This window comes from Triturus cristatus, chromosome 7, assembly GCF_964204655.1.
Source record: "Triturus cristatus chromosome 7, aTriCri1.1, whole genome shotgun sequence".
NCBI classification, from domain to species: Eukaryota; Metazoa; Chordata; class Amphibia; order Caudata; family Salamandridae; genus Triturus; species Triturus cristatus.
Genome location: NC_140590.1, coordinates 3392773 through 3417199, shown reverse-complemented (window position 1 = coordinate 3417199; position 24427 = coordinate 3392773). Strand labels below are relative to the sequence as shown.

At 53.7% G+C, this 24427-nt stretch overlaps 1 protein-coding gene across 3 annotated transcripts in view; it reads left to right on the top strand.

Moving 5' to 3' along the window:
- Positions 1–7737: 7737 nt before the first annotated feature.
- LOC146808665 (von Willebrand factor A domain-containing protein 7-like) overlaps positions 7738–24427 on the top strand; it is a 455939-nt gene continuing 439249 nt past the window's right edge. For 2 of the 3 annotated variants that reach the window (XM_085615458.1, XM_085615460.1), the window contains exon 1: positions 7738–7872. The gene's annotated coding sequence lies outside the window, so the exon portion shown is untranslated. Of the gene's footprint in view, positions 7873–8370; positions 8386–24427 lie in introns of those variants that run through there. The other variant, XM_085615459.1, reaches the window with a different exon arrangement.

Below are 24427 nucleotides of genomic sequence, written 5' to 3'. Positions count from 1 at the left end.
AAACTGAGCCGCAAGAGCTTGAACCTGGTCAGGTTGAGTTTCTGGGCTCAGGGGGACCCTCCAGGGAAGACCTGGGGAAGGCACAGTTAGACTGCCCCTCACTTGAACCCCTCAGACAGCAGGCCGCTGCTGAGGCTGCAGGGAACGCCACAGGTACCCACAAAGTGTACTGGGATGATGGACTCCTGTACTCCGAGGCAAGAGACCCCAAACCTGGTGCGACCAGGAGGCTGGTCATCCCCTTGTCTCTGAGAGGTTTCCTTCTCACCTTGGCCCACGAGATTCCCCTTGCAGGTCACTTAGGCCAGAATAAGACTTGGGACAGAATTGTTCCACACTTTCACTGGCCCCACATGTCCGAAGATACGAAGGAGTTTTGCCGCTCCTGTGTCACTTGCCAAGCCAGTGGTAAGTCAGGTGGCACGACAAAGGCCCCCCTCATACCACTACCAGTGGTGGGGGTACCCTTTGAACGAGTGGGGATCGACATTGTCGGACCAATGGAACCCCAGACAGCATCAGGGCACAAGTTTATACTGGTGGTGGTGGACCACGCCACCAGGTATCCTGAAGCTATTCCCCTTAGGACCACTACAGCACCTGTGGTGGCACGGGCCCTACTTGGAGTGTTCTCCAGAGTGGGCTTCCCTAAGGAGGTCGTCTCAGACAGAGGTGCAAACTTCATGTCGGGATATCTGACTGCTATGTGGAAGGAATGTGGTGTCAACTACAAGTTCACCACACCCTATCACCCACAATGCAATGGGCTTGTTGAGAGATTCAACAGGACCCTAAAAGGGATGATTCACGGACTACCTGAAAAGCTTCGGCGGAGATGGGATGTCCTGATACCCTGCCTCTTGTTCGCCTACAGAGAGGTCCCGCAGAAGGGGGTTGGCTACAGCCCTTTTGAGCTTCTGTTCGGACATCCTGTAAGGGGACCCCTTTGTTTGGTAAAGGAAGGATGGGAGAGACCTCTCAGAAAGCCGGCATCAAACATTGTGGACTATGTGCTCGGTCTCCGCTCGCGGACGGCGGAGTACATGGAAAAGGCGTCTAAAAACCTGGAGGCGAGCCAAGAATTACAGAAAGCTTGGCACGACCAAAAGGCTGTCCTGACTGTGTACCAGCCTGGACAGAAGGTGTGGGTGCTGGAGCCAGTGGCCCCAGCAGCACTCAAAGACAAATGGTCTGGGCCCCACACGATCATTGAGCAAAAGGGAGAGGTCACCTACTTGGTAGACCTGGGAACTCCCCGGAGCCCCCACAGGGTGCTCCATGTAAACAGGCTCAAGGCATATGTCGACAGGGAGGGCATGGGCTTGCTCATGGCCACAGATGAGGGACAGGAGGAGGAGAGTGACCCTCTCCCCGACCTGCTCTCTCAGAACCCTGACGATGGATCAGTAGATGGTGTTGTCTTTTGTGGCAGCCTCTCTGGGCATCAACAAGAGGATTGTAAACAGGTTCTTCAATCCTTTCGACATATGTTCTCTCTGACACCCAGTCAGACCAAGTGGTGTACCCATGAGGTCGACACTGGGGACAGTCTGCCCGTAAAGAGTAAAATCTATCGGCAACCTGATCATGTCAGAGACTGCATCAAGACAGAGGTGCAGAAAATGTTGGAGCTGGGAGTCATTGAACCCTCGGACAGCCCCTGGGCTAGTCCCGTAGTGCTCGTGCCGAAACCTCACACCCAGGGCGGTAAGAAAGAGATGAGGTTTTGCGTGGACTACAGAGGTCTCAATGCGGTCACTAAGACTGACGCCCACCCGATACCAAGAGCAGACGAACTTATCGACCGGTTGGCCTCGGCCAACTACTTAAGTACGTTTGACCTGACAGCTGGGTATTGGCAAATCAGGTTAGCTGAGGAGGCCAAGCCCAAAACAGCATTTTCTACCCCGGGTGGGCATTATCAGTTCGTGGTAATGCCCTTTGGTTTGAAAAATGCACCTGCCACCTTCCAAAGGCTGGTGAATCGAGTTCTCACTGGGTTGGACGACTTCTGTGCGGCGTATCTGGACGATATCGCTGTCTTTAGCTCCACCTGGGAGGATCACCTGGTCCACCTGAGGAAAGTGTTAGAGGCCCTGCAGAAGGCAGGCCTCACTATCAAGGCCACCAAGTGCCAGATAGGGCAGACACAGGTTGTATACCTGGGCCACCTTGTAGGTGGAGGCCAGGTTCAACCATTGGAGAGCAAAATACAGGCCATCCAGGACTGGGCTCCTCCAACCACCCAGACTCAGGTTCGAGCTTTCTTGGGCCTGACTGGTTATTACCGGAAATTTGTCAGAAATTATGGATCCATTGTGACCCCGCTAAACGACCTGACAAGTAAAAAGATGCCAAAAAAAGTTCAGTGGACAGCAAGCTGTCAGAAGGCATTCGATGACCTAAAGCAGGCCATGTGCACAGCACCTATCCTAAAGAGTCCAGACTACTCCAAACCATTCATTGTCCAAACAGACGCTTCGGAGCTGGGTGTGGGAGCTGTTCTATCGCAACTGAATTTTGATGGTCATGACCAGCCCATAGCTTTTATTAGCAGGAGGCTGACCCCCAGAGAGAAGAATTGGTCAGCTATTGAGAGGGAGGCCTTTGCTGTGGTTTGGGCCCTGAAGAAGTTGAGGCCATACTTGTTTGGCACTCACTTCAAGATTCAGACCGACCATAAGCCCCTCTTGTGGCTAAATCAAATGAAGGGTGAAAACCCCAAACTACTTAGGTTGTCCATTTCCCTACAGGGGATGGACTTCACAGTGGAGCATAGACCTGGCACTGATCATGGCAATGCAGATGGGCTCTCCAGGTATTTCCACTTAGAGCAAGAAGACTCACCTGGTCAAGGTTAGCTTATTGTCCCAAAGTTTGGGGGGGGGTCATGTAGGAGAGTAGGGTCTGCAATCCTATGATCACCCAGATTTTTTGCTTTTGCTTCATTGGTTTACGACTTTCTCCGGCTGTGGGCCTGCCAATCAGACCCACAGCCTAGCTGTTCTCTCTCGAAATTAACACACATGTACATTAGGTGCATCCACTAATTGGAACTGGGCCGCCTTGTCAGTCCCTGTCTCAGCATACCACAGGTATCCAGGGCATCGGTGTACCCAGGGCCTACCAGGGGCTGAAGCATGTATTATGCCACCCCTGGAATGGCCGCCCAAATCTGACACAACTGGCTGCACGACAGCTGGGGCCACGTGGTGTAATCACCCGTTGCTGTAGGTGTAGTATTCCTACACCTAAACCCTAAAATGGACACATGGATTCCTATCAGTCACTCCTATAGCAGGCCTTATCAATCCTGAAGGCAGAGTGCAGGGAATCATGTGGGACGGTGCTCTGGCGCGAGCTGAGCCCGTCGACGGCTTGCGGAACCACGTCCTAATAGCCGTTCCATGGTGACGCGGGCCAACTACTTTTAATGCATTATAATCCTTGCGGTTATTTGCTAACTTTGGCATCACATCACCTACACATGTCGAGTAAGGTGTCATACGAATGGGAATACGAACCCCTCGCCAGTCCTGGTGACGGGGTTAGCATTCCCCCCTTTTAGAGGGACACGACATGGAAGTAACCTTGAACCCCGGTTAAAGTTGACTCAAGCCTCAGCATCACAAAATGGATGCTGCCACCAGACACAAGTCTGACCTCCTGCTGCTGGGGGACCTTCCAGCAAGGGGAGCTTGGACAAAGGGTTTCCTGTCGAGGGCGGTGTTAGCACCATCCCAGACAGGGTTTGTGTATCCCAGGTAGGCAGGGCTGAAAGGAAGGTGATTGCAAGTGGCACCCCGGTGCTCACTGTGCATAGCCCGGCTCAAACCAGTTTCGGGGGCACACCAGCCCCTGAGCTGGCGCGAAGCCGGACAAAGGATAGGGGTGTAACCACCCCCCTCCTGGCTCCACCCATAGGTAGAACCTAGTCACGGGCCAGCCCCTTTTCTTAGAATAAAGGTAGGAGCGAGTCCCCTTCCCAAATTTGATAATCAGATAATCGGATAACTCCGAATCACGAACCACTTTCCACGAAAGGAACTCTTGACTATTTCTGAAGACTCTCCCTTGTGGCTAAGGAGTAGCCACCCTGCACCAGCAGGCACCACCTAAGCGCTTGCGGTTTGCTGTACGTCTCCTACGGATCAAGACTGCCCAGCTCGACGAGACCCGAGTTCCCTGCCATCTCTGACCTTTTACCTACCTCATCAGCCCAGCTGAGAGTCGTAGGTGTGACGAGACTTGCGGGACCGGCTATCTTCAGAACCTGCATGACGCTTAACTAGCGCGCCCACCGAGGGACCCTCGAGTGAGTGCACCTAGGGTTTGAGAAGCCCTAAACCCTGAGCAGCTCCAGCATCGAAGTCTGTCTCCCCAGCATCCACGAGATCTGCGTGGGGGCCCTTCCGCTTCTTGCTGTTCCCAGCGTTGTCCGACCACTTGCCGACCGGCTTGTGGCCCTCTTCACGACGCTCCACGATTATTTGCATCACCGGTCTGGTTGCTCCAGACTGGCTCTTGCTCCCCTTCAACAGAGGAGTACCACGGACCCTCCTGGTCCACTCCCGACGCCATCTTGACTCCCCCGCTTGGGTTGCCACTGCCAAGATCCGCTGCCCCTTCCTGGGCCCAGCATCATCGACAGCAGACACCTTCGTGGGACAGCTCGCCCTCCATCCTGGTCGCCGCCGCGCCTCCTGGTCCGAGGAACAGCCGAGTCCGACGTCACCCACTCACCTGGTCGAGGTGACTTCAGCCGGTACCCCCCTGGTACCCACATGATCGCTGGCTAGCGGTTGAGAACTGAGTCCCCTCTGCTTTCAGGTTTCCTTCATCACCGATCCAGGCTTGGATCGCTCTGAACATCGTCACTGGTCGCCTGCCAGCAACTTCTTCTTTCAGGCTCCTGAGACTACACGAGGACTCCCGACATCTTGCCGAACTTCACGCAGCCGCAGCCTCCGGGCTAGGTAACTCGAGCATCTCGGTGCTCCATCGCAGGTTTGCTCTACAAGTGTCCAGTTCCTTTTTCGTTTAGTCCCACTGATCGGAACACTCCGGAATCAGTACCTCCAGACTCTAACCATTCGCATTTCACTGTTAGTGTAGATGGTTTCTCGTGCCCCTCGGGCATTTGTGTAAATTGTGCAACTGAAGTATTTTCCTAAGAGTTTTGTAGTGTGCTTAGCTCCCTGACTCATAAAGAGCCAGGGTAGTCTTGTTATAAATAAATATCCTTTTATTTTCATAACAACTTGTGTGGTGTCCTTTCACTTGGTGTTCAAGGGGTATATGTGATGGTAAACAGCTGGCTTAACACGCCCTCTAGAGTTTAGCCTAAGACTGCTCGTATCCACGCTACTAGGATAGCTGGTCTATAAGGTTGACTTACAACCAATCATCAATAAGGGTCGTTTGGAATGATACACAGTGATCACTAGAATAGTGAGCACTACATATCAGGCCAACTTCTCACAGTATCGCAGGGCCCCTCACAGAGTTGACCTCCAAAAAGCTTCCGCAGAAGGTGCAGTGGACCCCCCAGTGCCAGCAGGCGTTCGACGCCTTGAAAACAGCCATGTGCACCGCTCCCGTACTCAAGGCCCCCGACTACTCCCGAGAGTTCGTGGTCCAGACCGACGCATCCGAACATGGCATCGGGGCCGTGCTCTCGCAGTTTGACGACAAGGGCATTGATCAGCCCATAGCCTTCATCAGCCGAAGGCTGCTGCCGAGAGAGCAGCGTTGGAGCACTATAGAGCGAGAGGCCTTTGCCGTAGTCTGGGCCCTCAAGAAACTGCGGCCCTACTTGTTCGGAACCCATTTTCGAGTACAGACGGACCACCGGCCCTTGCAGTGGCTAATGCGGATGAGGGGGGAGAACCCCAAGCTACTACGATGGTCCATCTCTCTCCAAGGGATGGATTTCACTGTCGAACATCGCCCCGGGACGGATCATGCCAACGCCGACGGCCTGTCCCGGTTCTTCCGCTTCGGCGAGGAGAACCCCCCAGTGGATGGGTAGTTCTCCACGCCTTTCAGCTGGGGGGGACGCGTGTGAGACCGGCCTCACGGCGTTGCCCTCTCCATCGTCCCGCCAACCTGCAACCACCCTCAAGACACGACATCCCCGACTCCGGCCGCCCCAGCCACCCCCGATCCACGGGCCGGCCAGAGACCTGACAGACTCAACACCCTACCACGCATGCCCAACCGAGGGAGCGGGAACCCTCGAGCCAGACCCAGAGGCGCCAGCACAGTCACACCTCGGGTCGCCTTCCCCGGGAGGACTCAATCGGCCACCCGGCCCCTGGGGAGCAGGCGCCTCCCCTACCGAGCGTCTGGGGTCCCTCCCAGACCCACCTGAAAAGACCAAAGAAGTGAGCGGCAGGAAATTCCGCCGAACCCCCTCTGTCACCCCAGTCCCCCCTCTGCGAGCACTCCGGACTTCAAAGAACCAGCGGAGTATAACAAGGGGTGCCGGAGGAACAAGGACAGAGAAGACCTGGAACCATCTGAGCCTGCTGACGCTGTCGCGGCTCCTGAACACTGAAGTCACCTGGGCCTGCTGAGTGACTCGCGGCCTCTTGCTATTGAACCATCTGAGCCCTGCGGACGAGGTCGCGGCTCCCGAACACTGATCCACCTAGGCCTGCTGAGTGACTCGCGGCCCCCCAGCTATTGAACCATCTGAGCCCTGCGGACGGAATCGCGGCTCCTGAACTCCGACCACCTGTGCCTGCTGAGAGACTCGCGGCACTCCCCTTGAGGACGACTCGATAAGAGATCGCCCAGAGACACGACACCCTCCAGCTCGAGGATTGTGAGCTTCCGCAGGGTATTTCGCAGAGACACTATCTTGAAAGACTGTCCCGCTACCCCCATTCCCCACGACTGATTTGTGGTACGTTGTGCCACTGCTGTACTATTTGCCTTTGGGTCATAAAGATCCCCTGAAATCATCGATAAAAGAACTTATCGTCCTACAAAGAATACGTGTGGTGTCCCTCTGTTCACAGTGCAGATCAGGGTGTGCGCGCCTGGTTCGGCTTACTTGGGAGAGGTAGGTCAAAGGGGTGGGCAAGACGTGTATCGAACCCCCTTCCGGCAGACGCCTTTCCAACAGCCACAAGCATGTCAGGTTTTGCTTACATGTTGTAGAGTTGCTAAGTTGTTACAGGGTGGTCTTAAGTATGTCACAATACTTCAGACAAGCCAGAAACATGTCAAAGTATCACAAGCAATTCACAAACATGCAGCTTTGTGCATGGGCGATCACACTATGCCTGGGGCACATCCGATGCATACTTCATCAAAGGAACATCGCAAGCATGTCACGTGATGAAAGCATGTCGTGGTATTACAGAGATGTCAGAGTCTCACAAGTGGGCCACAATATCACAGGTATGTCACGAGTATGTCATGTATACAGACATGCCACACGCATATCACGATATCATAAGTATGTCACAGGCATAGCTGTGCAGACATTACAAGCATGGGATCACAGGCAGACAACAAGTACGTCACAGTCTCACAGACATGGCGCGGGCACGTCACCTGAAGCACACAGAAACAGGGCTTGTGGCGCTAACACCGCTAGAGATTTGAAAGTGCTTTTATTCAGCCCATAAGCTGAAGGGATAACATGAAAGGCCTCGCCTAAACCCCGTGCATGTTTGCGCAGCCCTAGCCCCTCCCACCCCCACCCCCACCTCTGTGGATCGGAGCTGGCCGGCTCCCTAATACCCGCACAAGGGACGGGTTTATAAGGGCTGGGACGGTCGTGCCTCACATCCGAGGGACCGAGTAGCCGAGAGGAGCCTTCGCCACACCCTGCAGAGGAGCATCGCCCGCAGGAGCTAGGTAAGTGTCCTTCGAGGCGCTCTGAGGGCAGGGAGGTCTGTATCCTGGAGCGTACATCCCCCACAGGAGCTAGGTGAGTGCCCTTGTAGGCGCTCTGAGGGCAGGGGGGTCTGTGTCCTGGAGCGTAGCATCCCCCACAGGAGCTAGGTGAGTGCCCTTCGAGGCGCACTGAGGGCAGGGAGTTATGTGTCCTGGAGCGTACATTCCCCACAGTAGCTAGGTGAGTGCCCTTCTAGGCGCTCTGAGAGCAGGGGGGTCTGTGTCCTGGAGCGTAGTATCGCCCGCAGGACCTAAGTGAGTGCCCTTTGAGGCGCTGAGGGCAGGGGGGTCTGTTTACTGGAGCGTAGCATCGCCCGCAGGAGCTAGGTGAGTGCCCTTCTAGGCGCTCTGAGAGCAGGGGGGTCTGTGTCCTGGAGCGTACATCCCCCACAGGAGCTAGGTGAGTGCCCTTCGAGGCGCACTGAGGGCAGGGGGGTCTGTGTCCTGGAGCGTAGCATCGCCCGCAGGAGCTAGGTGAGTGCCCTTCGAGGCGCACTGAGGGCAGGGGGGTCTGTTTACTGGAGCGTACATCCCCCACAGGAGCTAGGTGAGTGCCCTTCTAAGCGCTCTGAGGGCAGGGCAGGTCGGTCTGTGCAGGGAGCAGGGCATCGCCCACAGGAGGTAGGTCGGTGTCTGTAGAGGGTCTCTGAGGACAGGGAGGGTCCGGCAGAGAGAAAGCATGTGCCAGGGAGTGGGCAGTACCCTCGGGGGGAGGTGTGTGAGGGGGTAACTGCTATGGAGGGACTCGAGCAGGCCCGGCTCCAGGAACTTGTATTGGGTGGGCCAAGGGTGCATTCGGGTGGGCCACTGCGGGCCGATTTGTCTCTTATATATCTAGCCAGGCCTGCTTCAGGGCGCTCCTGTTTTTTTGCATCTTTTATATAGCGCGAACTCGACCCGAAGGTATTGGAGCGCTGTGCATGAGCACCATATTTACATTACACATTCAGGCATGGGGAGATGAAGGGGCATATCATCAACGAGGCGATAAAAAATTATCGCCACTTTTGCGTCCATTTTCGCACGAAAAGCGGCGATAATTTTATGGCCTAATCAACAAGGTCACGCTAGCGCGTGAATCCTTGTATTTGCGCCTATTTTCTGAACGCCCAGCTTTGCATCTCTAATGAGATGTAAAGTGGGCGTTCCTGCCCTGACATAACTGGAGATATCAATAGTGCCAATATCGGCAACAGTTATCACAAAGCACATAAGTACATAAGTTCATAAATAAAACACACGACACTGTAATGTAAGTGGTGAAATATTGCTGCAGGTTTATTAGCATAACCAATATGCAAACAAGGTGGGTTATCTTACGGGCGATCCCAGGGCAGGCCAGCCCTATGCCGCCTGCCCGTCTGATAAGCCTAGAGTCACCATGGCGACGCCAACTGGTGTATACCAAATATTGGGAGGGTCCACCCCTCCCATCCGTGGACCACCAGTCCACTTGCTTCACACGCCCCCCCGTGATGGGTGGGCGGAGCATACATGGCAGCCCCCGGTTGCTCAGACCCACAACCGCCTTTCGGTTAACGGGGCGCCGTCGTTCTTCCAGGGGACACGCTAAAACATCCCTGGGTATCCTGGCTTAGCACCCCGCGGTGCTGCTGCATGATGTACCCCTTGGTACGTGCAGACCCTGGATCGCCCTGTAACTCCTCCTGCAACACAAAGTAAAATTGTTAGAAAAAACCTGCCCCCCCCCCTTTGTCCCTCCGGACGCCGGGTAAGTGGAGGGGCGGGCAATGCGAACGAGCGGACAAGAGGACGAGGAGGGGGCGGAGACAGATATATGTACCCCTGTCTCCTCCCCGCCCTCGCCGGAAACCGCTATCTGTTGGGGTCTCCCCCGGACTAGCCCAGGGACTCGACCTCCCACCCCTGTGCCTTCCTGTGGCACTAAGGCGGCCGCCCTCCAAGGGGCGGGCCGCTGCGCAACCCCCCCCCGGGCAGCCTTACATGGGCGCGCTAACCTGCAGAGCGACAAGCAAAGTAGCGACTTTCCTTACGCCTGCTTCAGGCTGCGCCTATCACTTTACACCCAACAAGCCCTTCTGGACTGAACGTTACTCTCTGAAAAACACAAACGGTGTTTCTAATATGTGTTATCAATTGCATGATTTTGTAAAAAGTAAAAAGTGATTGTTTTTTATGTATATTTCTGTATGTTTGCTTGTCCCTGTAGGGGGCAGTGGTGCAGTAAATCTTGCGTTTATTTTAAATTAAAATGCCCCTTTTGAAGGCTGTTGGCTTGAATGTCGAGTGCGGTCTGGAAGGGTTTAGGCGAGCGCCGCAGTATTGTTTCACATTGTAACTCTTTCTCAGAAGACAACCATACAAGACTAGGCAGGGCTTTAAAAACTGAGGGGTCTCTCAAAGGGGCGTGCCTAATGTAATTAAGGGCGTGGCTTAAAACACGTAAGCTAAACATCTGTGCTTACTAGTATAGTGTGCCGCCCGACTTTTATTTTGCTGTTTCTGTCATTGCATCCAGATAAATTATACAATTAACATTATACCTACAAGTCAGGACTATTGGCTTTGTCAATGGTTCTTAGCTGCATATGATAAATAAGCAGCAACTGTGGCTTGTATATAATATTGAAAAATCTTCCACTTAAATCCCTGGTGACACCACGACGATGCCGCTGCTCCTGAGTTTCAAAAAGAGAAGGGAAATCCAGAGAGAAAATGACTCTCTTTAAAGGATGTTCCTTCCCCTACAAAGCTCACCTGGCATGACGTCATGCCGTAACTTCTCCACTACTGAAAAGTGAGCAGTGTGAGCAGCGCACACTAGTGAGAAGTGAGCAGTGTAAGCATGCGCACATCCATGTGGCGATGTCAGTGCAGTCCGCCTGTGCAAGGGCACAAAACAGAGCCCGAGAGAGACCCGTTTTGAGGTCTCCTTAAAATAACTGCCGGTGCTCAGACCCGGTGAGAACCGGCCCACTTAAAGCCCTGGGACTAGGTCATCTGTGGGTGCACATCACCCCGAATTCACAGTGCCCATTGCAAACTCAGAGGGAGCAAAGACAACGCTGGTCCGGTAAGAATGTCTGTCTGAGCTCAATGTCGCACACCGCAGCAGCAGGCGCATTGACTCGATGGGCTATACTGCCTCGCTTTGTATCCTATAAGGTCCACCGCATTGTCTGCTTTCACACAAGCCTCGACTTTCTTTTGATATGCAAATCTCCCCTCTTTAACCCCATTGATGACGTAAACGGCCTCTTCCTGTTGATTGTTCAGGACGTAGGAAGGGAGAACGTGCAGCGTCAAATCAAAAGTGTAGGAATCACGTCACCCATACTGGTCGGAACTCAGGATTTAAAGCATACCCAGTGGTTGGGGGTTGGCTGCACTGATAACAAGCATTTGCAATGCAATGGGTCTCGCATTTACGCAAGTTTAAGCTATTGCCATTTTAAATGACAATGTCTTTTCTTTATGTTTTAAAAACGAAAACAACAATTAAAGGCATTGTTATTTGCAATGTCCATAGCTCAAACTCGTGTAAATGCGAGACCTGTTGCATTGCAAATGCTTGTTTTGGTACTGCTATTGAGTGCTTTCCCTGCGAAAAGGAGCTCCGCTAATGATGAAAAGCAGGAGCTAGCGGGATTGTTACCCAATGGCTCATGGTGGTAGCTTTCGCGAGGCGACTCCTACTTTGTGTAGGTGCAGAAGCAAGCGCATCCCTGGTGTGACATGGATTTTTTGGGCTGTGGACACGCGTGGGCTCTGCATCCAGATTTCACTCAGATGTTTTGAGAGTCAGTCACATGATTCTCTACTTATTTAAACACAGTGGGGCAGATTTACAAGCCCCTTGCGCCACTTTTGCGTCACTTTTCAAGAGTTAAAAGTGACGCAAAAGAGGTGCAAGGGGCTTGTAAATCTGCCCCAGTGTATTAAAGGACAAATCAGCGAACTACTTGAGATGCCATCTCATGAATATTAATGAGCCACTATTACTATGCCGTGTCCCTTACCAGCACAAGTGCCGACTGCAGGCGGAAAGGGTGAAAAGTGAGAGAGTCCCTTGTATTTTAAGTAAGGGTCCAGCTGCCCCTTTCCCCCCGCTGCAGACCTTCGAGTGGATTCCCTCTGCGGCTTCAAATCACCGCTCCAAACACTTCGTGCAGTAATTACATCAAATAAAGGGCTTTTATTTTTCAGCAGAAAATGCAAACTCCTTTAAAGGACATTGCCATGAGCTCTTCTACTAATAAATATAGAATCAGTGGACGAAGTGCTATTTAATTTTGGCAAAATTAATCTTACCGCCTACTTACAGATTAGAGCCATTTTTGGTAAATTCTACAATTCCTATGCGTGTCATTGGGAGATAGGCGACAGAAAACTGAGCACATGCGAACGAAAATTAAAGTAATACAAATAAAACTAAAACACAGTCCAGGCATTTCGCAACTGAAATAATACCAGAGCCGGCTTCAAGCCGCGTGCTCGAATGCGAACGCCTGCTGCTTCGAAGGAAAGGCTCCAAGGACAAGAAATGAAGAGTTATCCCCCCTCCTGATATGCAGGGATGCGCCAGTTATTGTAAATCTGCCCTCATGAGTTACCCTCCAGGGCTGCCGCACAGTCAGGCAGGGGACATATTCAGAGTGCTGATAAAAACCCAGCCTGCCCATTTTTAGCACAGTTACAAGACAAAAACGGGGTTTCCTGTGACCTACATTCGCCCAGAAAATAAGTGGCAGGTTTCTCAAAAGAGAAGGTGCTCACCCACGCGCACCGTGGACGTGTGTGTGCACCTTGAAGGGTTCACACCTGAAGGCGGCACAAGTGTCAAGATGCTACACGTCAATTCCCCTCCAACACTGCAGAGTATCTCTGCGGTGTGCCCTTTTCTTTCTTCGTATGCTTATGATAAGAAATGAAGCACGCGGACTTTACCCATGGCGCGGGCCTCATCTCTCATACATCTCCCCTTCCTGTGCACAGTGTGAACAGTGTTGGCATGTGGGGCGTTGCATGCTTCATAGGCACAGACTGACAGCGCAGTTGTCTGCAAAACACATTGGGGCAGATTTACAAGCCCCTTGCGCCACTTTTGCGCCACTTTTAACATGGGAAAAGTGACGCAAAAGTGGCGCAAGGGGCTTGTAAATCTGCCCCATTGTTAACAATATTTTTCAAATGTACAGTGAGCTTTGGCTCCGCCCACAGAAGTACTTCTCAGCTTATGCTATTGGCTGTTCGTTGTATCATTCTACCTCAGCTCGAGTGCTCGCGTGGCAATCCCTGAAAGACCATTTTACATATCAAAAGCCCTCTAAACCATCGCACATTAAATTATCTCACAGATGCATTACATGCAGAAAGCAGGCATTTAAACTATGTTTTTACACTACAGCAGGTTTTATGTTTGAATTAATAATCAAATTGCAAGTTAGACCTACTGACCATCCCAACGCTTGTTTCTCTAAAAGGTCAGATTTAGGAAGGGGAACCTGTCACTTTCTGGAGCTAATTCTCAATTATATTAAAAATAATCTTTTGGCACCCGTCTTGGTGTCATCTTCCATGCACATCTCTCCTGCGGGGAGCAGACAGCTGGCAAGCGCTATTTGCTGACAAAAATGGTTCATCTTATTTCTTTTTCTAGCATAGATCAAGCACCGATGAGCAGTACAGGCTTCAGACAGAGCCCTTTGTGCTGTAACAAAAGCGCCAAACATATATATATATTAATCCAAAACCAAAAATACACAAACTAAATATTATAGTTAGCGTCGCATCACATTTTGATCCTCCAAACAAAACACCAAAATGTTAACATCCGCGACCACTGATGTTGCAACGCCAAGTACATGACTGCAAAATGAAAGGCTGCAGCTGTAGTGAAAGCCACAGATTTCCTCCCAGACAATCAAGACAAAATGGAGGTTTCGCTTACACTGCAGAAGCAAACAAATGTCCTCAAAATGTCCTGCACATAAAAAACAAGGGAGCTCAGCCAGGCTGGCGTGCAGTGCACGCGCGCACGCGCACGGCACTGTGCTTTCACTTTAAACTGAGTTTACAGTGAAAGCACGCCGTGTTTAACAAGATGGCTGTCCACTGTCCTTACATGCACGCGCATGTTGTTAGGTTTGGACAAATTGCGAGAGCAGTCATCTTTGTCCATCCCTGGGAGTGCATGTAAGGCTTTCGGAGAATCGATTCCAAAAGGTATGTGCAATAGCGTGTGCAATAGCGTGTGCTGCTTTCGCTAGGCGAGATCTAAAAATGTATATCTGCCCAAACAAACTCTTTTAAGCAACATTAGAATAATGAAAGAGTGGGGAAGTTTTAGCTATAACAACACAAAAAGTGACGATTGTATGCAGCTCTGTGATGACAGTTCATAGGTCACTGTCCTATTTTAGGATTGTAACTTCTGAACAGCAAGTAACCCAAGGATCTCTGTGAGAAAGGCAGTAACCCACTGAGCTATCCATATAAAATACAGTTCATCTGCTTTTCAAAACTACCAACAGACAAAGGATTGCTCTCAGCGGGATCATATATCACCAGAGTTATCGGGACAGTTTGTAATAGTCTTGTGCAGCAGGGGCAGATTCACTGTGGGGGCCAAGGCTCATGTTTGGGTGGGCCAGGCCTACCCGGCCCACAGGCTAGAACCGGACCTGGACCGGAGGGCAGAAAGGATGTGTGTCCGAGGGCATCTGTGCAGGGCAAGGATGCATCATGGAACGGAATGAGGTCTCGAACGTCCGTAGCGAGGGAGGGGGCATGCGGGGGGGGGGGTATGTCCAAGAGAGGGGAAGGGTGTGCAGGGGGATCATGTCTGTAGAGAGGGAGGGGACATGTGCAAGAGAGGGAGGGGGCGTGCAGGGGGGGCATGTCCATAGAGAGGGGGGGCGTGCAGGGGGGATGTCCTAGAGAAGGAGAGTGCATACAGGGGGGGCATGGTGTCCGTAGAGAGGGAGGGGGCGTGCAGGGGGTCCATGTCCAAGAGAGGAACGGGACATGCAGGGGGGGCATGTCCTAGAGAGGGAGAGTGCATACGGGGGGTATGTCCGTAGAGAGGGAGGGGGCGTACTCAGGGGATGTCCTAGAGAGGAAGGGGGCATGCAGGGGGGGCATGTCCTGGAGAGGGATAGTGCATACGGGGGGGCATGTCTGTAGAGAGGGAGGGCGTGCAGGGGGGATGTCCTAGAGAAGGAGAGCGCATACAGGGGAGAGAATGTCCATAGAGAGGGAGGGGGCGTTGAGGGGGGGCATGTCCTAGAGAGGGAGAGCGCAAAAGGGGGGGCATGATGTCCGTAGAGAGGGAGGGGGTGTGCTGGGGGGCCATGTCCAAGAGAGGAAGGGGGCATGCAGGGGGGCATGTCCTGGAGAGGGAGAGTGCATACGGAGGGGCATGTCCGTAGAGAGGGAGGGCGTGCAGGGGGGGCATACCTTGGAGAGGGAGATGGCATACTGGGGCGTATGTCCATAGAGAGGGGGGCGTGCAGGTGGGGCATGTCCTAGAGAGACAGAGTGCATACGGGGGGTATGTCCGTAGAGAGGGAGGGGGCGTACTCAGGGGATGTCCTAGAGAGGGAGGGGCATACAGGTGGGGCATGTCCTAGAGAGGGAGAGTGCATACGGGGGGCATGTCCGTAGAGAGGGAGGGGGCGTACTCAGGGGATGTCCGTAGAGAGGGAGGGGGGCGTGCAGGGGGGCATATCCTAGAGAGGGAGAGTGCATGCGGGGGGCATGTCCATAGAGAGGGAGAGCGCGTGCAGGGGGGGCATGTCCTAGAGAGTTAGAGTGCGTGCAGGGGGGCATATCCCTAGAAAGGGAGGGGGCATGCAGTGGGGTCATGTCCTAGAGAGAGAGAGTGCTTGTGGGTGGGGGGGCATGTCCATAGAGAGGGAGAGTTTGTACGGGGGGCATGTCCATAGAGAGGGAGAGTGCGTGCGGGGGGCATGTAGTAGAGAGTATGCAAGTGATGACGCGCTGCGGATACTCGAATCGGGGGAGTCTTGTCTTCTAATCCTCCTTGACCTTTCTGCAGCCTTTGACACTGCAATCACAATACCCTCCTTAACACTCTTCACCAGAGAATGGGCATGGCGGGCCCTGTGCTTAAATGGTTTGCCTCCTTCTTCTCGGATAGATCCCAAATGATCAAAATAGCGACCAGTCTTTCATCTCCTTTAGCGGTCGGTCAAGGTGTTCCTCAAGCCTCTATACTTGCACCCACACTGTTCAATCTCTATTTAGAACCGTTGGGAAATCTCCTGAGTAAATCTGGGATCCACTATCATCTATATGCGGACGACACTCAAATCTACCTCAAGGTGGCCTCCACTCACGATCTCTCCATCCTAAACTCTACTCTCGACTCCATTCAAAACTGGATGTTAACTCATCAACTGATTCTGAATCCCTCCAAAACTGAATTCCTCCTCCTCGCCTTCTCACTTCCTCCTCCTCCAGTGCAATCATGGATGGATCAGATGAATCTACTGAACAATAAACCCATCATTGTCGACAGCGCAAAATCCCTTGGTGTCATACTCGACAAAAAGCTCAATCTACTCTCCACATCGATTCCATTGCAAAGTCTGCTCAATACCAACTGCACCTTCTTTGGGGGATTTGTCGCTTCTTCCCGGAGCACGACCTCAAAACCCTGGTCCAATCGCTCGTTCTCTCCAGACTGGACTACTGCAATTCTCTTCTTACTGGCCTCCCCAAATCCCACCTGTCCCCCCTGAAGTCTGTTCTCCATTCAGCAGCTCGTTTCATATATGGGGCCAAAAGAAGCGACCACATCACACCCATTTTATCCACCCTCCGTTGGCTTCCCATCGAGGCAAGATCTATCTACAAGACTGCCTGTATCACCCACAATGCCTTGCACTCCTCCTCCCCTCGCTACCTGGCGAATAAACTGAAACTCTCTGGAGGCTCCAGACCATCACGTAATGCAGAAAATGTATTGCTTGAACCTCCCACTTTCAAGAAGGAAAGATCGATGGCCCAATCCTTTCCAGGCAACGCGGTGAGAATCTGGAACTCACTTCCGCTTCAGCTCCGGACCACCAGCTCTTCCCAGGCCTTCAAAACTGACCTCAAAGCTCTCCTCCTTCAAAGACACTTCCAAATCTAACTCACACCCTCTCTAGTCCCTGAAGGAAGTTCTTCCACTAAAGGAAAGTCTGCACTCCATGCCTATAGAAGTGCCTTCCCAGTGTGTTGAGTGACTGCCACTTATTGCGGTTTTATACCTCGATTTGTATCCAGTATGCTTATGTAACTTGCACACGTGCCACTTTTTCCTTTTGTAATGTATCGTTTGCTACCACTTCTTGTATTTTGTTTGCTCCTGATACCTGCACAATTGTCACTTTAGCCTCATGTAACGTACCGTTTGCTTTTGTAACATGCTCCTCATGTATCATCACTGCTCCTATTGTGAAGCGCTCTGACACCTTCGGGTAAAGTCCGCGCTATATAAAAACGCATTATATAAAAAAGAGAGTGAGAGTACGTGCGGGGTGGGCATGTCCCTGGAAAGGGAGGGGGCGTGCAGGGGGAGCATGTCCATAGAGAGAAGGGGGGCATATCCGTAGTGAGGGAGAGTGCGTGCGGGGGGGGGGGGTGGCATGTCCTAGAGAGGGAGTGGGCATGCAGGGGGCCATGTCCTAGAGAGGGAGAGTGCTTGGGGGGGGGCATGTCCTAGAGAGGGAGCGGCAAGCGGGGGGGAGATGTCCCTAGAGAGGGAGAGTGCATGCAGGGGGGGTGGCATGTCCTAGAGAGGGAGGGGGCATGCAGGGGGGGTCATGTCCCTGGAGAGGGAGAGTGTGTGCGGGGGGCATGTCCTAGAGAGGGAGCGGCTTGCGGGGGGGAGGCATGTCCATAGAGAGAGGGAGGTCATGTCCTAGAGAGGGAGGGGGCGTGCAGGGGGGCATGTCCATAGAGAGAGGGGGGTCATGTCCTAGAGTGGGAGAATGCTTGCGGGAGGGCATGTCCTAGAGAGGGAGAGTGCGTGCAGGGGGGGTCATGTCCCTGGAGAGGGAGGGGCTGTGCAGGGAGAGCATGTCCTAGAGAGGGAGAGTGCTTGCGGGGGGGTGTCATGTCCCAGAGAGGGAGAGTGCGTGCGGGGGGGGCATGTCCCAGAGAGGGAGAGTGCGTGCGGGGGGGGCATGTCCCAGAGAGGGAGAGTGCGTGCGGGGGGCATGTCCCTAGAGAGGGAGAGTGCGTGCGGGGGGCATGTCCCTAGAGAGGGAGAGTGCTTGCGGGGGGGTGTCATGTCCCAGAGAGGGAGAGTGCGTGCGGGGGGGGCATGTCCCAGAGAGGGAGAGTGCGTGCGGGGGGGGCATGTCCCAGAGAGGGAGAGTGCGTGCGGGGGGGGCATGTCCCAGAGAGGGAGAGTGCTTGCGGGGGCATGTCCCTAGAGAGGGAGAGTGCTTGCGGGGGGGCATGTCCCTAGAGAGGGAGAGTGCTTGCGGGGGGCATGTCCTAGAGAGGGAGTGGCATGCGGGGGGGCATGTCCCTGGAGAGGGAGAGTGCGTGCGGGGGGCATGTCCCTAGAGAGGGAGAGTGCTTGCGGGGGGCATGTCCCTAGAGAGGGAGAGTGCTTGCGGGGGCATGTCCCTAGAGAGGGAGAGTGCTTGCGGGGGGGCATGTCCCTAGAGAGGGAGAGTGCTTGCGGGGGGCATGTCCTAGAGAGGGAGTGGCATGCGGGGGGCATGTCCCTAGAGAGGGAGAGTGCGTGCGGGGGGCATGTCCCTAGAGAGGGAGAGTGCTTGCGGGGGGGCATGTCCCTAGAGAGGGAGAGTGCTTGCGGGGGCATGTCCCTAGAGAGGGAGAGTGCTTGCGGGGGGGCATGTCCCTAGAGAGGGAGAGTGCTTGCGGGGGGCATGTCCTAGAGAGGGAGTGGCATGCGGGGGGGCATGTCCCTGGAGAGGGAGAGTGTGTGCAGGGCGGGCATGTCCCAGAGAGGGAGAGTGCGTGCAGGGGGAGTCATGTCCCGGGAGAGTGCGTGCGGGGGGGGCATGTCCTAGAGAGGGAGAGTGCGTGCGGGGGGCATGTCCCTAGAGAGGGAGAGTGCTTGCGGGGGGGGGCATGTCCCTAGAGAGGGAGGGAGAGTGCGTGCGGGGGGCATGTCCCTAGAGAGGGAGAGTGCTTGCGGGGGGCATGTCCCTAGAGAGGGAGAGTGCTTGCGGGGGGGGCATGTCCCTAGAGAGGGAGAGTGCTTGCGGGGGGGCATGTCCCTAGAGAGGGAGAGTGCGTGCAGGGGGAGTCATGTCCCTGGAGAGTGCGTGCAGGGGGGGCATGTCCCAGAGAGGGAGAGTGCGTGCAGGGGGTGCATGTCCCAGAGAGGGAGAGTGCGTGCGGGGGGCATGTCCCAGAGAGGGAGAGTGCGTGCAGGGGGGGGGCATGTCCCAGAGAGGGAGAGTGCTTGCGGGGGGGCATGTCCCAGAGAGGGAGAGTGCGTGCGGGGGGCATGTCCCAGAGAGGGAGAGTGCGTGCGGGGGGCATGTCCCTAGAGAGGGAGAGTGCGTGCAGGGGGAGTCATGTCCCTGGAGAGTGCGTGCGGGGGGCATGTCCCAGAGAGGGAGAGTGTGTGCAGGGGGAGTCATGTCCCGGGAGAGTGCGTGCGGGGGCTTGTCCCAGAGAAGGAGAGTGCGTGCAGGGGGGCATGTCCCAGAGAGGGAGAGTGCGTGCAGGGGGGGCATGTCCTAGAGAGGGAGAGTGCGTGCAGGGGGAGTCATGTCCCTGGAGAGTGCGTGCGGGGGGCATGTCCCAGAGAGGGAGAGTGTGTGCAGGGGGGGCATGTCCCAGAGAGGGAGAGTGCGTGCGGGGGCATGTCCCAGAGAGGGAGAGTGTGTGCAGGGGGGCATATCCCAGAGAGGGAGGGGGCGTGCAAGGGGGGGTCATGTCCCTGGAGAGGGAGGGGGCTTGCAGGGGGGCATGTCCTAGAGAGGGAGCGGCATGCGGGGGGGGCATGGCCCTAGAGAGGGATGTGGCCTGTCCAGGCTGGGAGGGGCCATGAGGTTGGGCATGAATCCTGAGCCCCCGACCCAAGGTCACACCTTTCACTCACAGCTCTGTCGATGCACCTCAGCCGTCCTCCCCAGAACTGGAGGCTTGGGAGTTCGCACAGAACTTCAGAATAGTGCCTTTATTTCCAGCTTGCTGTAAGTTTGGGGTTGCCACCCGCCAGAGTGGTGCAGTTACCAACTCCTCAAGGTGTCAGCACGTGGGGCTGTAGCAGGGAAGCCGTAGTGGCCCTGTCCACCTGTGGACAGAGAAGCCTCAGTCTTGGGGTCCTGTCCACTGGGGGTATAGAGATGCTTCAGTTTTGGGGTCTTGTCCACCGGGGGAACAGATAAGCTTCAGTCTTGGGACCCTGACCCCCGAGGGGACAGAGAAGCTTCAGTCTTGGGGCCCCATCCCCCAGGTGACAGAGTAGCTTCAGTCTTGGGGTCCTGTCCTCTGGGGGGACAGAGTAGCTTCAGTCTTGGGGTCTTGTCCACATGGGGGACAGAGAAGCTTCAGTCTTGGGGCCCTGTCCTCCTTGGGGGGACAGAGTAGCTTAAGTCTTGGGGTCCGGTCCACCGGGGGTATAGGGATGCTTCAGTCTTGGGGCCCTGTCCACCTGGGGGACAGAGTATTGTATTGTATTGTAATTGCATTTATATATTGCTTACTACCCCTGACGAGGCGTCAAATCGCTTTTTTCAGCGAGTAGCACGCTACTCCGGAACCCAAGAAGGATTAGTGTTGAATTAGTATAGTGAAATATGGAAGTAATTTGAGTGGTGGATATGTTAGTCAGTTATTTGGATTCGTAAGGATAGCAGGGGGATAGAAGAGGGAAAAAGGTTTGCATTTATGTTGCGCTTGTTACCCCCAATGGGGTGTTAAAGTGCTTTTTTCAGCGAGTAGCACGCTACTCCGGAACCCATTAAAGGATTAGTGTTGAATTAGTAAAGTGAAATATGAAAGTAATTTGAGTGGTGGATGTTAATCAGTTATTTGGATGGATAAAGGGTAGCAGAGGCATAAAAGAGGGACAGAGGTTTGCATATATGTCTAGCGCTTGTTACCCCTGATGGGGTGTTGAAGCGCTTTTTTAGTAGCATGCTACTCAGGAACCCATAAAGGATTAGTGGTGAATTAGTAAAGTGAAATATGAAAGTAATTTGAGAGGTGAATATATTAGTCTGTTATTTGGACTGAGAAGGATAGCGGGGGTATAGAAGAGGGAAAAAGGGTTGCACTTATATAGTGCTTGCTACCCCTAATGAGGTGTTGAAGTACTTTTTTAGGCGAGTAGCACACTGCTCGGAACCCAGAAAGGATTAGTGGTGAATTAGTATTGTGAAATATGAAAGTTGACAAGTGGACATGTTAGTCTGTTTTTTTTTCTTCAAAGGATAGTGGATGGACAGAAGAGTGAAGGATGTATATATATATATATATTTGTGGATGTCATAGAAGTAGTGGGAGGCTTGGGATGAGTGAAAAGGGATGTGGAGGGGAAGAGTTCAGAAAGACTTGTTTTTGGGGATCGGTATAGTAAAAGAGGTGTCAGATGATGCAAGGAGGGGTAGAGTAGGGGAGAGTCTAGAAAAGGCTATTTTGGGGGTCATAGTAGTGGTATGGAGTTTGGGATGAATGAGAGAGTGGAGGTAATGGATATATTGAGAGAAGTATAGGGTGAGAAATAGGGCAGTGCATTGGATATGCTGAATTAGAAGAAAGTAATAAATATATAGATCCATAAGTACATGGGAATTTTATTAATGCATAAAGGAAGGAAGTATATGTAGATTAAAGATATTGATAAATGTATAGGGTGAGAAATAGGGTAGTGCACTGGGTATGCTTTTTTTGTTGTTGAGGAAAGTAATAAATACATAGATCCAAGTACATGTCTTGGGGCCCTGTCCTCTGGGGGGACAGATAAGCTTCAGTCTTGGGTCCCTGTCCACCTAGGGGACCGAAAAGCTTTTGTCTCGAGGCCCTGTCCACTGGGGGGTGAGAAGCTTCAGTCTTGGGGCCCTGTCCTCCAAGGGGACAGAGTAGCTACAGTCTTGGGGCCCTGTCCACTGAGGGGACAGAGTAGCTTCAGTCTTGGGGTCCTGCCACTGGGGGTATAGATATGCTTCAGTCTTGGGGTCTTGTCCACCGGGGGGACAGAGTAGCTTCAGTCTTGGGGCCCTGTCCTCTGGGGGACAGAGTAGCTTCAGTCTCGGGACCCTGTCCACTGGGGGGACAGATACGCTTCAGTCTCGGGACCCTGTCCACCTAGGGGACCGAAAAGCTTTTGTCTCGAGGCCCTGTCCACTGGGGGGTGAGAAGCTTCAGTCTTGGGGCCCTGTCCTCCAAGGGGACAGAGTAGCTACAGTCTTGGGGCCCTGTCCACTGAGGGGAAAGAGTAGCTACAGTCTTGGGACCCTGTCCTCCTAGGGGACGGAGAAGATTCAGTCTTGGACCCTGTCCCCCAAGGGGACAGAGTAGCTCAGTCTTGAGGCCCATTCCCCCGAGGGGACAGAGAAGCTTCAGGCTTGGGCCCCGTTCACCGGGGGACAGAGAAGCTTCAGTCTTGGGGCCCTGTCCTCCGAGGGACAGAGTAGCTTCAGTCTTGGGGCCCTGTCCCCTGAGGGACAGAGAAGCTTCAGTCTTGGGGCCCTGTCCCCCGGGGAGGGGGGGTGTAGAGTAGCTTTAGTGTTGGGCCCTGTCCACTGGGGGCGGAGTGTTAGACCTGGCATCATTGGCGTGGGTCTCCCTTCCTCTCTACTCTCCCTATCTTTTATGTTGGCTGGGTTTAGATGTTCTGGGCGCCGTGCCACTGCTCCTCAGTGCCACAGCGCAAATGCTCCTTGTATATAAATGACTGTATGAATAAGGATTACTATAATACCTACATCGGTGTAGCCCGTTTCAATAGTGAGTTACCTTCCATTTCACTGTCGCTGCTGCGAAACGATCCATTCTCATAGGCCAGGATGGGCCGGTTACAGATTGCCTTCTATCATCCTATCGGGCCCTAGGAAGCTGATAGGACCCTCGAGTTTGATAGGTATATGCTCAGGACATTGAAGGGCACCTTTCAGTACGGACCGTTTATATATTGCATGTGTTGAAATACATTTCCTGAAAACGTGGTGGTTTCTTGCCTAAGCTTTACTGTAGGCTGTTGCGCTTATGTGGATTGGCCGTCTGGTTTTGGAGCAGCAGGGCCAGCTGGGTCAGACCTGGCTGGAGAGAGAGATCGGTATTCAGAGCATGGGGAAGGGTGCGTCTTTGATCCGAGCAGGGCTGTGCCTGGCAAGGTGAATGACGGCTCCACCTCCCACTGGGTGTCTGATAGCAGACCCCATCATTCTGAAAGGGCAGGATGTCGCCTCGTAAACCAAGTGCTCCCTGACCCCACCGAACTGGTTCTAACCAGAGTCAGTGATTTGCAACCTTAGAGAACAAAGACTTTTTAGGTATAAAATGCTGCGCTGGAACTTTGGCCAAGTGTATTCCTTCTGGATGTCAAGACAAAACTCTGTCCGAGTGAACAGAGGAAAGGACTTTGCAACATTCATCAAGCTTGCCGAAGAAACTACCCGAGGGCCTAAATCAAGAGCGCCTCCTGCAGAAGTCTCAGGGACATTAGACTTCACCCCGTCCACCGTCGGAATTCCTGTGCGAGGAGTTCTGCTTACAGGTGAAGCCTCCGTCGAGTAATCCGGAGCCTCTAGTTCTACTGTGAGGGCTGTGGACTGGGCGCTTCTGAATTTTTGCTAAACCTGTGCGGGCTTCTGCAGCTAAAAGACAGATGCCACCGCTGAGAGCCTGCCTGCATCGGAATTGAGACTTTCTAAACTTTCGCAGAACCTGTGCGGGCTGCTGCAGTTAAGGGAGAGCTGCAGCCGCTGAGTGCCCGCCTGACTCTGAACCTTTGAAGCTTCTTGCTTAACCTGTGAGAGCCCTCCTAAATCTGTATCTTCAAGCCTTTTGCTGGATCCGTGTGCGTCGCTTCAACTGAGAGAGAGCTGCCGCTGCTGAGAGCCCGCCTGAATCGGCACCTTCGGACCTTCTGCTGAATCTCTGTGGATTGCTGCAGTCGAGAGAGCACTGTGGCTGCTGAGCGTCCACCCGGGTGCCCGCCTAGTCGAGACCCTAAATTGTCCCATGTGCCACAGCAGCTAAGAGAGAGCTGCTGCCGCAGAGTGCCCACACCCTTTGTTACGGTGCACCATTGTGATCTGTCCCGTGGGCCGCCGCAACCAAGAGAGAGCGGCTGCTGCTGAGTGCCCGCACCCTTTGCTACTGTGCACCATCGTGATTCGTCCCATGGGCTGCCACAGCCAAGAGAGAGCTGCTGCCACTGAGTGCCCGCACCTTTGCTGACTTTGCACCATCGTGATCAGTCCCGTGGGCCGCCGCAGCCAAGAGAGAGCTGCTGCCACTGAGTGGCCGCACCCTTTGCTACTGTGCACCATCGTGATCAGTCCCGTGGGCCGCCGCAGCCAAGAGA